The following is a 14,197-nucleotide window of genomic DNA, read 5'->3' as shown; positions in this document are numbered from 1 at the left end:
AAAAAAGACTTAAAGAAAGAAGAAAAAGGAAAAAAAAAAAGGCAGAGAGAGAAACAGCAATTCAGAAACTCAGATTCTAACACACAGGTTCCTGAGTTAGCCTAAGAGAGAAAGGAAGGACAGACAATTGGCAAGCAAAGGACAGAAAAACTGCAAAATGAAGGTTTTCCCTCATAGTGAAAGGATGTATCCAAATGTTGAGCAAGATAACAGAAAAGAAAGCATTCTCAGATACAGTCTTAAGAACTTCAGAAAATTAATACAGAAAAAAAAATAATAAAGCCACACAGAGACAGACAGACGACAGACAGACTACTGACCAGAGAGGAGTGGTGAGACCACGCCTCAACACTAAGGGGTCGGGGGTAGCAACAGTTCAAACGCTTCACACAGGCAACAACAACAACAACAACAACAACAACAAAGGCCTTTTCATATTTATGTCTAAGAGTCTTGGCAACGCCCAGATCTTCACTGAAAGGGGATTTACTTCACCAAAAAGGAAAGTGACCCTAGGGGGATGAAATGGGCTGTGAAGGAAGGCAGAAAGCCCCAGCAAAGGGAAATGTATACATAGATTAAACAGTGGGTGTAAATTTGGACCAGAACTTACCCAAAGAAGCATAAGATAGAGAGGAAATGCCCAGACAAGTGCCAAAACAAAGAAATACCTCACCAGCATTAATAAAAATGAACTAGTCTTCTATGGATTCTCTTTGCCCGGCCACTCAGCAGAGGAGAGATGCATGACCCGCGTGTATTGATTGATTTATAGTACAGGCTAATTCCAAGTAAGATTCAGATTAGCTAACCTGCAGCTATTCTTGGTCGGTCCTTCATTTTCAGTCCAGGAACTTCCTAAGGGAGCTGCTGGCAGCTTCTGATTGACCCTTTGGCACTCATCCCAGGGAGAGCTCTCCATGTTCAAATGAATCATGGGATGTCTCTGGTTTCTTCTTCTTTCTCTCTTTCTTTCTTTCTTCTTCTTCTTCTTCTTCTTCTTCTTCTTCTTCTTCTTCTTCTTCCTCTTCCTCCTCCTCCCCCTCCTCTTCCTCTTCTTTTTTCAATCCAATCACTCAGATCTTCTAGACAAAACACAGTAAAAACTTGTAGTAAAAAAAAAAAAAGCCAAACTCCATAGAAGAAAGAACATGACGGGGAGAGAAACATTGCATCACTAAAGATCACATAAGATTTCCCCAAAGGAAAAACCTTCTTCCCAAAGTAAGTTAATGTGAAAACAGACCTGTTTTGTATTTCCAAATGATAAGAAAATTCATTGCACCAATCAGTAAAAAAGTCAGCATAAAAGGGGAATATGACAAAATTATATCCTGTCTCCATTAAAAGGCATATGAAAGTTACTAAAAGTCTATTCATCCATATAAATGATAGTGTCAAGAATGACATATCAAATTAAAATAAGTCAATAAAATAGCTGAAAGGAAACAAAAGAAGACAGAAGATAGGAAAGGAAAAAAATTAGCCTGACAGGTAGCCTGTCAATAAAATATGCCTGGTCAAAAAAGAAGCAACTAGCTGACACCTGATTACCAAAGTTCCTAATATTTCAGACCGACTTTACCCAACATATGATCACTTTTTTAAAAATCCAATAACACAAATCCTGCTGCATTCTTAAACCCCAAGGGGGGTAAAATACCTATGAGTTGATAATAGTTTGAGGGACTGGAAAATTGTCAACTGAATTAAAAGTCAGGATTGCAAACCCAGTTTGGTGGCACATGCTTGCTTGTAATGCCAACACTTGGGGAAGCAAGTGTGAAAAATTATTTGTTTGAGGCCAACCTGAGCTTCATACGGAAACTCCGCCTTGCAGGCATGCTTCCCACAAATCTTCTGAAACTATGAAGGGGGCAGGGAAGGGGGCGGGGAAGAGAAGCATCTTCAGACCACCAAAGCACGGAGGTGACTGAATAAGTCTGCTAGCCTCGAACTGTTGGCAGATGAAGACAATATTGTAAGATCTCCAAAGACCGAAACCTTCACATGCTCAGGGTTATTTTGCAGATCAAGTGAATAACATTGTTATGGTCAGAGCTAGCTTATAATTGAAAAAGAAATGGCGATTACCATTGAAATTAAGCAAGCTACATTGTGTTTCTTTCTTTCTTTCTTTCTTTCTTATTTTTTAATTTTGGTTTTTCAAGACGGGTTTCTCTGTGTAGCCTTGGCTGTCCTGGACCCACTTTGTAGACCAGGCTGGCCTTGAACTCACAGCAATCCACCTGCCTCTGCCTCCTGAGTGCTGGGATTATAAGCGTGCACCACCACGCCCGGCACTACATTGTGTTTTAAAGTAACGGGCAAGGAGTGTTATTACGTCTGAATAAGGAATATAGACACCGGAGCAGAAGGGAAATGCAGTTTTGAAAGAACAGAGAAGAAGTCTTCCAAGATGGTGGCTCGGAGCTCTTTCGTCCTGATGTTTGGGCTTCCCCAGCAGGGTGAGCCGTATCTTTACTCTCTTCTAACAAATGAAATAGAGCGAAGGTGATGGGACGTCACTTCTGAGACTAGGTTACAAAGCCATTATGGTCTTGCTGTACAGCTCTTTGCTTTGTCTCTCTCATTTGCTGTAAGCACCACCTTGTTGGAGGTTCTCACTGGACAGAACTTTTGAGACAGAAACAGCTGCCTCTCCCAACACCCAGGCAGGAACTGGTGCCAGCAGTCCCATGAGTGAGCTTAGCTAGAAGCAAATCTCTACATGGCTGAACCTTAAAAGGACTGTAGCTATGACCTACATCTTCAGTGCAGAGCTAGCGATGATCCCTAGAACACAGCTGAGCCACATCCTGAAGCACGGAAAGCAGTTTTTAAAAAATAATCTTTGCATAATTTTATAAACATTACTATAGGAAACCTTGCAAATTGAAAACATCACACACCCAAGTTAACCAGACCAATTAATGCATCTCATTGAACTTTTTTTTTTTTTTGGTTTTTTTTTTTTTTTTTTTTTTTGGTTTTTTTGAGACAAGGTTTTTCTGTGTAGCCTTGGCTGTCCTAGACTCACTTTGTAGACCAGGCTGGCCTCGAACTCAGAAAGATCCACCTGCCTCTGCCTCTCGAGTGCTGGAATTAAAGGCCTGTGCCACCATGCCCAGCCTCAGTGAACTTCTATACAGTTAGAATAGCCACGTGCAATGGGCTCTGTATTGCTTTACATTTGGAATTTGAAAAAAGAAGCAAACAAACACCTCTTGCTTCTGTTTTGTTTTATTTTGTTTTTCAAAACAAGATTTCTCTGTGTAGCCTTGGCTGTCCTGGACTCTTTTTGTAGACCAGGCTGGCCTCAAACTCACAGCAATCTGCCTGCCTCTGCCTCCCAAGTACGGGGATTAAAGGCGTGCGCCACCATGCCTGGCACCTTTTGCTATTTTCAACCATTCAAGTTTCAGATATTTGGTACAATGCAAAACATAACCAATATACCTGTCACCTGATTATATTATATAGATATTTTGCCACGGAAATGAGACAAAAGACATCAGTTTTGATTATAGAACAAGAAAAGCAAAGCATGCTATTTTATGAAAATTACTACTTTGCTTAACAATTTGGTGGCTGGGTGTGACCGTTAATCCCACCCAGCACTGGGGAGGCAGAGGTAAGCAGATCTGTGAGTTCGAGCCCAGCCTGGTCTACAAAGCGAGTCCAGGACAGCCAAGACTATATAGAGAAACCCTGTCTTCGGGGGGAAAAAAACCCCACACAATACAACATGGTGACAGGCCTCCAAATAGCTGAAAGTAAAGGGAGCAGAAAGACTTTGAGAGTTGTCATGAAGTCTCTGGGAGCCAAGAGAGTGCAGGAGCTAAACCAGGTCCCATTGTGAAGAATAACAGAACAACTACTCCCAAATTCATTTCACAAGAGAGAATCCAGTGATAGTCAGAATGGTACAAAAAAAAAAAGTGAAGTCATTGTACTCACTGTTATTAAGCTGTGGCAAAGTAAACAGAATATTGCACCAACAAATGGAACATATTCCACCATCACTTTAACACACAGTGATATATACTTCATAAACACAAACACAAATTCATCTTATATAAGACCCCAGGAAGCTCTAATAAGTAAAGATTATGTTGGTATAATCTGGTCATAGTGCAATAAAATGAGGAGTCGTAAGGTTTAAGAGAAAGGGTTATTAATATACTGGCCATCCTTCTATGGTATTTGGTTCAGAGAAAATATTAATAATATAGTAAGACAACATTTAGAAAAACATGGAAACATCCCACAAGCAAACAGGCAATGTGGCCAATGACATTCTTAGAGCAGAATGCATGAAGTGATTCTCAGAGAATTAACTCAGTTTTCAACCTAAATTTCTCTGCGTAGCACTCAATACTTCCCCTTAAAGGAAAGGAGTTGGGCACTGAAAAGATGAAGAATATTGTCCTACTTAAAGAACAAATAAACAGTCCTTCCTCCTCAGCCTCCAAAGCACTGGGATTGCAGGCACATGCCCCCTGCCCAGCTGAAGTCACAGGTGCATGCCCTGTGCCCAGCTGTAGTTACCACTCTAATTTAAAGAAAAAGCAAAATTAGACTTACGAAGAATTATACAATCATAGCTATATTTTTCAATGATATAACTCTACATAATTATGCTCTTAAATATTAAAATAACAATTAGACATATATTCATCATTTAAAAACTTAACAAATAATTGAAATTGCTAGATACCAAAAGCTTGAGGAAAAATTTTTTTAACTTATTTAAAAACTATCCCCACCAACAGGTAATCTCCTGAAATATAAAGAAATACTATCAAATCTCAGAGGAACTAATAATTTACATGTTAAAAAAAGTATTTCTGGGTAAAGTGAGAAACTACTAATTGAGTTTTTCCCGTGTGTGTGTGTGTGTGTGTGTGTGTGTGTGTGTGTGTGTGTATGTGTGTGTGTGTGTGTGTGTGTGTGTGTGTGTGTGTGTGTACACGCACATGTATGTACAGGTGTGCTCCCTATCCTATGCCTGTGTGGAGGCCAGAGGTTGATACTGATCTATCGAGGGACACCTTACTTTTGACACACTATCTCTCACTGAACCTGGAGCTGGCCATTCTGACTAGACTGGTTGGCCAGAAAGCCCCAGGATCTGCCTTTTTCTGACTGCCACCACCACCAGGGCTGAGATCACAGATGTATGCCACCACATCTGGTTTCTATATATGGTCTGGGAATTTGAACTTGGGGTTTCATGCTTACTCAGCAAACACTTTACCCCCCTGAGCCATTCCCTACCCCTCCCCAATTCATTTTATAAATTAAATATGTCAGTGGACTCTAAATGTCTTTGATTCACATGCATGCAATTACAGGCCACTTTCCCTTTTACAAAATATAGACATGACCATTCTCAACTAGGGTAGAACTCCACAGAACCTTGAGAGGAGAGTCTGTAAGGCAGTCCTCCAACAAGTGCTTGTTAAACACCTGTGACCAGGTGCAGATGGGACGCTGAGCACTGGGCTTGAACTCCAAGAGGAACTAATTAGGTGAAGCACGGTCCTTGCCCTCAGAAAAGCTAAAAATTGAATAGGGAAGGACATATTTATAACAATTAAAATGTGGTCAGAGCACAGGCAGGAGATGGGGATGCCCAGCCCGGCACCGGAAGGGAGATGGGACTATCAGCAAAGACATCTAAAGGTGCGTGTGCTCGGAAGGGAGGGCGTGGAAGCAACGTGCTGCAGGTGAGGTACAGCGGGCAGAGAGAGGATGAGACTGGAGGCATGAGAGACAGGAAACGGTCTGGTGCTTACAGAAAACTTCTGCACACTCACTGGGCTGCAGGTTTAGACACATGCCTGTTTTTCATATTGTCTAAACTAATATCTAGTGCCTGGAGTTGGGGGGGGGAGCAGCAGCAGCGGACGGTTATGGTAGAAATGTACGGCGAGAGATCGAGTGTGAAGTGTGAGAAATAAAAAAAATAAAATAAAATAAAAGCAGCTGGCTGAGAATAAACCCTGAGGGCATGGAAAGGGGCAGGCAGAGGAAGAGGAGGAGGCCGTTAGGAAACAGAAACTACGCGGTGAGAGAAGAGTGAGGAGAACCCACAGCTTGAGGAGTTCCAGACCTTGGGGAAGGGGTGATCCATGAGGCGAGAGCAGAGCGCCAGTTCCGAAGAACACCTCTTAGATCAGAAATTGAGGAATTTTCACACCACGTACAGGCTCCTTCAAGAAGCTTAGACAAGAAGAGAAAGAGCAGAGAGAGTGAACATTAAAGGAGTTTTTTTTGGGGGGGGGGGCTTCTTGTTTGCTTGCTTGATCTTCGGGTTCTTTTCCTCACATGCTACAAGTTGGCCTGAAGCTTCTAGCTTAAAAGAATAATTTATTATTTCTCGATACCCTAATATCTGAGTTTTTCTTACCTATCTCTCCTTTGACCTCTCTTAGTGAAGTTTAGCTAGCAAGTCGTCTGGGTGACCTAGTTGGGACTCAGGCCCCTCCACACGCTTTCAGAGCCTCTATCCCAACCAGGTCTCCGTGTTCGAGGGCCAATTCCAGCTAGCTGTGTTCACCATCAAGACAGCATGAGCGTCCTTATAATACGACAGCTGGACTCCAAATAGGAGTGATCTAAGTGAGAGAGACTTAGTAGGCAAGCATTTACCAAGACTCAACTCATATCATACCTGCTAATAACCTTTTAACCAAAGCTAAAGCCGACTATGTGGCCAAGTCTACAGTCCCTAGAGGAGGGTACTACTCAAAAGGTGTGAATAGGAGGGTACTACTCAAAGGTGTGAATAGGAGGGTACTACTCAAAGGTGTGAATAGGAGGGTACTACTCAAAAGGTGTGAATAGGAGGGTACTACTCAAAGGTGTGAATAGGAGGGTACTACTCAAAGGTGTGAATACCGGGAGAATGGAGGAAGAGGTGCCTGGCAAGATAACAGTCCACTCCAGGGGTGGGGATGCTCCACTTTGAAATAGAACTTCAAATTGTTACAGGTTGAGCCCAAAAGAAGCTAACTGGAAAGGAGATGGAATACAACAAAGAGAGGCTATTACCAGACTAAGCATACCAGACTCCAAGGGTACGCTTAGTGGGAGGCTCCACTGGGAGTAAAGAAAGAAGAGAGACTAAAAATGGGTGTGCTAGGCCGGGCGGTGGTGGCGCACGCCTTTAATCCCAGCACTCGGGAGGCAGAGGTTGGTGGAACACTGTGAGTTCAAGGCCAGCCTGGTCTACAACGTGAGTCCAGGACAGCCAAGGCTAACACAGAGAGACCCTGTCTTGGAAAAACCGGGAAAAAAAATGGGTGTGCTGGGCTAGTGAGATGGCTCAACAAGTAAAGGCACTTGCTGCCACGACCCCCAGGACCTAAGTGATGGAAGAAGTAAATCTACTCCTGTAATTTGTCCTCTGACCTCTATGCTCATGCTGTGACACAAGCTAAATAAATAAATAACAAGGTCAACTGGTACTTGCAGATTTTTATTGAATCACTGAGGAAATCAGGGCAGTGGTCCTAGAAGTGTGGAAAGATGCATTAAAAAAATTCTTTTTGGGATCCCATCAGCCAGGGGACTGAGGCAAAAGGATCACAATTCCCAGGTCAGCTTGTACCAAATACTGAGACAAACGAAACGGAAACAAGATCCTGATTCTATATGCATGAGCAAAAGAGCCCAGGGAAAGAATGATGGAAGAAACAGAAAAGGAAAAGTTCCTCTGCAGGTTCAAAATACACTGACATGTGAATAAAGATTGGGAAAGATAAATAAAGATAGATAGATAGATAGATAGATAGATAGATAGATAGATAGAAAGAAAAATAGATAGATAGATAGATAGATAGATAGATAGATAGATAGATAGATCAAACATGGGAAGGCAAAGAAGTCAAAGAATTGTAGTGACAAGTTATTGGAAGTTAATGAAGACAAGGCAGGGTAGGAGGTTCTAAGGCAGCTTTCATGTTGGTGGGATGTGGCAGAATTGCTGAGGGGTGCTGTTGATGAATACAGGAACTAGGTCTGATGTAAGCCTGTACAGTGTATGTAGACGACACTAATTATTTGTGGAATTAAAAAAAAAAAAGACTTTCATTCTTATCTTCTTCATTTTCCAGGTAAGTCTATTGAGGCCCCCAAAAGGTTAAGTGTGTTACTGAAAGTCACAAGACAGTGTGAGGCAGGGCCTCAGGCCTCCTACCTTCTTACAGAGCCACACCCAATGGGATCTCCTTCTCAACACTCCCAGAGGCAGCTCAGCATTTTATTATCTCACAACTATATTAAGTGGCATTTGTCATTCTTGGGATGACGGGATGAAATGGCCTAAAGTTGAACAAAGGGAGTGGTTAGAATCTTCCCGGAGGCCTAGAAGGGTTTGCTCACTACCTGCCTTTCCTATGTACACAGAAAGAAGCCAGTTCTGTAACCATACCCTAGCCAGATGGCCAGCGTTTCATTGTCCACTCCTTCCTTGCCTGGTACTGTGCTATCAGTTCTTTAGGACTCAGAAGATCAGGATGACACACCAACACACACACACACACACACACACACACACACACACACACACACACACACCCTGTCTGCCCATAGTCACTGTGGACTTTTTTCACAAGCTCTAGGATTAAAGAAATGAATTAACGTCCCACTACATGAGTCTAAGGCTGTGACAGTCTTACTGACTAATATCCTTAAAGCAAAAAATGAAAACATCTTCCCCAAAAGCTATTGTCAGCTATGGAATTCGACTTAAGAAGGAGGGTGGTGACATGTTCTTCTTTCCCACTGGACCCAAATTTCAAAGCTTCGAATGTGTGGTAAATCTAACCAAAGATAAAGATTTGCAGGTGTTTTTTCCATAAAAGCTAGACGGGCAGATGTATCTGAAACGTGCTTCTAACCAAACGGGACATCTGCAATCCATTAGTGATGTCCTGATGAGAGAAAGTGAGAGGAGAGGTTCAGGCAGAAAGCCTGCTCTGGAGAAGGGCTGGTCTGATGTGTCCCCGACCTTTCCCTCAGGCTCTAAGGACAGTGAGGCTCTGAAGAAGAGACCTCTGCAGGATTTACGGCTATGTCAAACCACCCAGCTCCTCTTCTTTTCCTGGTATCTTTAAAAACATTTGTGCCTTCTCCCTATTCAAGTCCACCTACACGGATACCCTTAGTGTTTTAAGGTTTGGCAGCTCCCTCAGATAAAGAGAACAACTCCTTGCTTGAAGTGCGTTGCGCTTCCCTTTCCCAACACTCACGGAGAATAATCGTGTTCTGACTCGGCTCCTTACACTCCCGGGGAACAAAGCAAAATTGTCACCACAGGCATTACTTGCAGGTTACTCACTGGCTATTATGTGCCCTGTTTCGGGCTCCCGAGGAAACCACTAACTTTTATAGAAGGTATTTGCAGCAAAGGCTGTTGCCAAATAGCTGCAGCTGGGAAAATGACCCCCAACACGTGTTATTTCCAGCAACCTGGCTTTGTTCATACCCAGGATTTATGGCCAGTCTTGAGCTTCCACTGACTGGCCCCGAATGAGGCATAACTGAGAATCCTGGGTGCTCCTTAAATGAATTCAGTGAGCACGCCAGATCTGTTTCCTGTATCATGTCTCTTGCTTGCTTACCAGCCTTTTGATAAACCATTAGTGCTGTGGCGTTTTGTTAATTACTGAACTCCTGGTGACAGACTGAACTGGCCTGTTATAACTTGTGCTGTAATTTGAGGATTAAAAGCCACACCTCTGGGAAATGGAGGTATCAGAACTGATTCGGTTGTTGGAGACAAGGTGTTAGAAGCCACAGTTTGACAAAGTGGATTTCCCAAGCACAGTTAGCAATTACAAGTTTCTAGATAGTCCTTCCATTATGCCATTGATAAGAATGGAAGGGTAAGGGACTACAAATCAAGACTGTGTGTTCAAGTCTCTTCACTCATACTCGTATAGGAAAAGCCCATATTCCGGAACACCTATTGTGTACATGAAAGCACTGTGCTGTGCTAAGGGCATTGAAAACCAGACGTCCTTACCCATCACATTCTCAAAATCAAGTGAAGAAAAGCCTCTTCTAACAGTTAAAGTATTGCTCCATGCATTTCTTGTTGTTGTTCCTTTTTTTTTTTTTTTTTTTTTTTTTTTTTTTTACTTCAACTGAAGGAAAAGAACGATTGATTATAGACCGAATGAAAGTGCACCTGGGAGAGGTTTATGGCCCGACCGAGGGTCCGCAGCAAAGGTTCCTAATCTCCTATTGCCAGTGCTATTTAAAAGTGCAAAGGCCGAGCAAAGGATGGCTCCTGAGAAGCTGGCTTCTGTTTTTCCATCTGCCCAGAACAACCTTGCAGCAAAAACCGGGTATAATTTTCTACACATCGGTTGAACAGCTTTTCATTGAAAATAGGGAAGAAACCACTTCCATTTAAACGATGAGAGCTATTTAATGGTCTGATTTCTTTAGGGGCCGCAGGCTTCGGGCATGCGTTAATCAGCCTCACCTGATTTTCCTCTAGCTCTCTGGAGTCTGGTCTTCACCTGCCAGCTGGGTTGCCAGGCTGATCTTCATTGTTCACAAGGTGACGGGAGCAACAAGAGTCATGGCGTCCCTTCTGTGGGAAAGAAGAGTTTGGCTTCTTAAGCCCACCAAAGTCCTGGACTTTAAAATGGTTGGGTCACCCTGGAACCAACCCCTGTTGCGAGAGAAATCCACTGTTGCTGATTGGTTGACATACAGATTACTGCACCAGTCAACTGTAGGACGAGGGCTGAGTAACAGTTGAGAAGACGTTGTCTCTATATGACCTGGGGGGAATAAAATGGAAGGTGGGGAGACCACCATGGCAAGAGGCCCTGATCCTTTTCAAGTGTGGGCTGCTCTACATTGATAATTGACTTTTATTTCTTAACAGAGATAACCTCTAGCAAAAAGGCATCTATTTGAGCTAAATTTGCTAAGTAAGACATTGAAGGGTTGATTTTACTTCTTAAAAAATAAAAACAAAAGCAAAAAATCATATGACTTAGTGATTTTGGCTTTGTTTAAGATAGTCTCGCTATTGTAACCCAGTCTGGCCAGGAATTCACTGGATAGCTCACGCTATCCTTCTGCCTCAGCCTCTTGAATGCTACGAATATAGGCATCTGGCCCATGCCTGGCCTTTGAGTTGCACTGGATTTTTTTTTCATAATTCTCTCTCCTCATAATATACAGTGATACCCAAAGAAATATTTTTATACTTTGGGTGATTGAGGATATCTTAAAAATCCATCCTCATGCTCACCTTCCCTACCTCCATCACCCCAATTTTTAAAAGCAGGATGACTTTACTTGGAACTCTCACTTAGGGCAGCTCAACTATTTTCTCTTTCATCTTGGATAACAGATCGGTAATCTTTCAGAAGATGTCATGTTTCGGGGTGTCTTAAATAATACACCTTAAATTTTTCCTGCTGTCTGATCACGAGCCTTCCCCTTCCCTAAATATGTCAAGGCAGTACTGGCCTTGTCCTGATAAAACTCACCCCAAATCCATCAGCCCATCTGCACACGACCCAAAAGATTCCCAGAAGCTGGATAGCTCTCCCACATGTCAGCTAGAAACAGGGCTCCTTGAGCCCCTAGATGTAATTGTAGCACCAAAGAAAGTGGCCAGGGAGGTGGTGTCTTCCAGGGTCTTCTCCATGAGAGAGAAGCGAGTGTCTGGAAGGCGGGCCACAGCTTTCTCTTAGCTCTTGTAACTTTAACCTGCACAGAGGGACTAGAGAGATAGCTGGGTCAGCAGAGTGCTTACCACACAGGCAGGAAGACCTGAGCGTGGATCCCCAGTACTGACAGAGAACTGTGTGGCAGCATATATTTATAACCCCAGTGCTGAGGGGAGGGGGGCTGGGAGGGAACAGACAGACCCCTGACGTTCCGGGACAGCAGATATAGCCTCCAGCTCTGTGAGACCTTGTCTAATTTTAAAAAAAAAAAAATGGTGGAGAGCGGCTGAGAAAGATGCTCAGTGTCAACCTCGGACTCCCACACACAAAGGCCGCAGACACAGGGGACCAACCAATTGAGAACCCAACTCCACACACCTCAGACATTTCCAAACTAAGTCAATTGGGCCTGCGTCTGTTTTTCCTTAGGAATTTACTACTCTCTTTACCCTGCTTCCGTTGAGAGCGCTCCCCGCCCCCCTCCACCTCCTGTAGAGGCTTGGACTCAGGTCTACCTCGGAAGACCTGCAGAGCACTTTAGTGCTTTCAGCCTGTGTGAGAGGTAGAGGGATAGGAAAGGTTCTTTGCTACCAACACTCAACACCGGTACCACCTTTATAATGGCCTCATCTTTGTCTCTTCCGCAGCAAAACAGCTCTGGAGAGGGGGAGGTTGCAACACCTGCGGCAAGCTCCCCGAAGCAGGCAGCCACGTGGGGGGGCCCAGTTGGCCCAAGTGCTGCTTAGTCAGGCTCCAACCCCGAGCTGAGCTTTCAGATGTGCCCAGACCTGCAGCCACCAGGTGTCTGTGTCTGGGCCGGGAGGTGACTCTTGCCTCCTGGTGTTTCCTGACACTGTCCTCAGAGGAATGCGGAGGACTCAGGAAAGGCCACCACCACCTCAGGGGCTACAGCTCTCTGCCCACGCTCTGGGTCAAAGCCTCTACCTGCCCTACCCTTTTGGCCCTCACTCTGTCCTCTTGCCAACAAGCCCCAGGGCTGGCTCCTCCTCCTCCAAGCGGCTGATGGGCTCGGATGAGAAGTAGCCGCCTCCTTACCTTCTTGCCCCCGCTGTTACGGATTTTCCCATCCTTAAATGCCCAACCCTCCTAACTGGTATGAAAAGATTTTTAAATACAATGATCCAAGTGGTTAAAAATGTTTTTTAATTTAATTTTTTCAAGTTCATTTTTCATCCCTCTCTGTACCTCAGGAGAAAAAAATGCTTCAAAAAATTACTCCCCTAAGAAGCAATTCTGGGGCCGGGTGTGGTGGCACACACCTTTAATCCCAGCACTTGGGAGGCAGAGGCAGGCGGATCGCTGTGAGTTCGAGGCCAGCCTGGTCCAGGACAGCCAAGGCTAACACAGAGAGTCCCTGTCTCAAAAAACAAAACAAAAACAAAAACAAAAAACAAAACAAAAAAGCAAGTCTGCATTTTAACAGAGTTTGTGAACACTGGAAATGGTCTTCCAGAGGGAAAATATTAGGAATGTTGACCAGCTCTTTTGTAAACTGAATCCAGTACAACAAGGTTGACTCTAAACTCAGGATGGGTTTTGAGGCGTGGTTAGGACTCAAGTGGCTATGAGCTGTGAGCAGGATTACCTGCTCTGCAATGCTCACTGCTTATCTGTTATGCACTACAAGCCAGACCTCCACCACACGGCAGATAGGAATGGTACACACTGGCCACATTCAGCCTGCAAACATTTTGTTTGGCTCATACTGTATTTATCAAAAACTTGAATTGGTTGCCAACTCCTGAATATCAGAATGTTCCCAGCTTTTCTTGAAAACTCAGAAAAATCTGGCAAACCTGAGCCCGCATTCCCAGCTGATGACACGCTGAGTGACAGCCTCTCACTCCAGGCAACTCTCTTCCTACAGCTCCCGCCTTGCCTGCTTCCCCTGTCCAAGACCCAGTCAGCCCAACCCTCTTGGAATTGGGAATCATACATAGCACATCTACTCTGAGAAAGGACTCACTCAGAAACAAGAGGGACCCAATCAGGTCCCTTGTCCCCCAAAGAGCTGACTCTTGCCCCCTTCGCAGTGAACACAAAGGAGCAACTGAAAAAAAAATTAATGAAAAATATTTCAATGGACCATTTCCTAGGACTTTAGACACTTTGGCACACTTATAACAAGTAAATATAAACATCCTAAAGCTCTAAGAAAATTAGTTAATTCAATTAATTAAAAAAAAAATCAGCTCTACATGTAGTAAAAAGAGAAAGAAGAGAGAAGCGACTGTTTTATTTAGCTTGCCAACCTGAATTTAGATGTGGGTTCAGATCTGCTTTTATAGATAAGAAAGGGAGACCAAACTGGCTGGCTTCTTCCACCACTTTCCAGTTGCTAAGACCAAGCCCAGTCACTCCAACTTCAAAACAAGGGCCCTGTCTGCTACTGCAACTCTTTGCACAGTCTCCGTTGAGCTGTGCAACCTCCAAGAAATGAAGACAATGAAACAAAACTAGGCTTCGGA

Source organism: Acomys minous, assembly GCF_964271855.1.
Source record: "Acomys minous genome assembly, chromosome: 2".
Taxonomy (NCBI): Eukaryota; Metazoa; Chordata; class Mammalia; order Rodentia; family Muridae; genus Acomys; species Acomys minous.
This window is presented reverse-complemented; position numbering follows the sequence as displayed.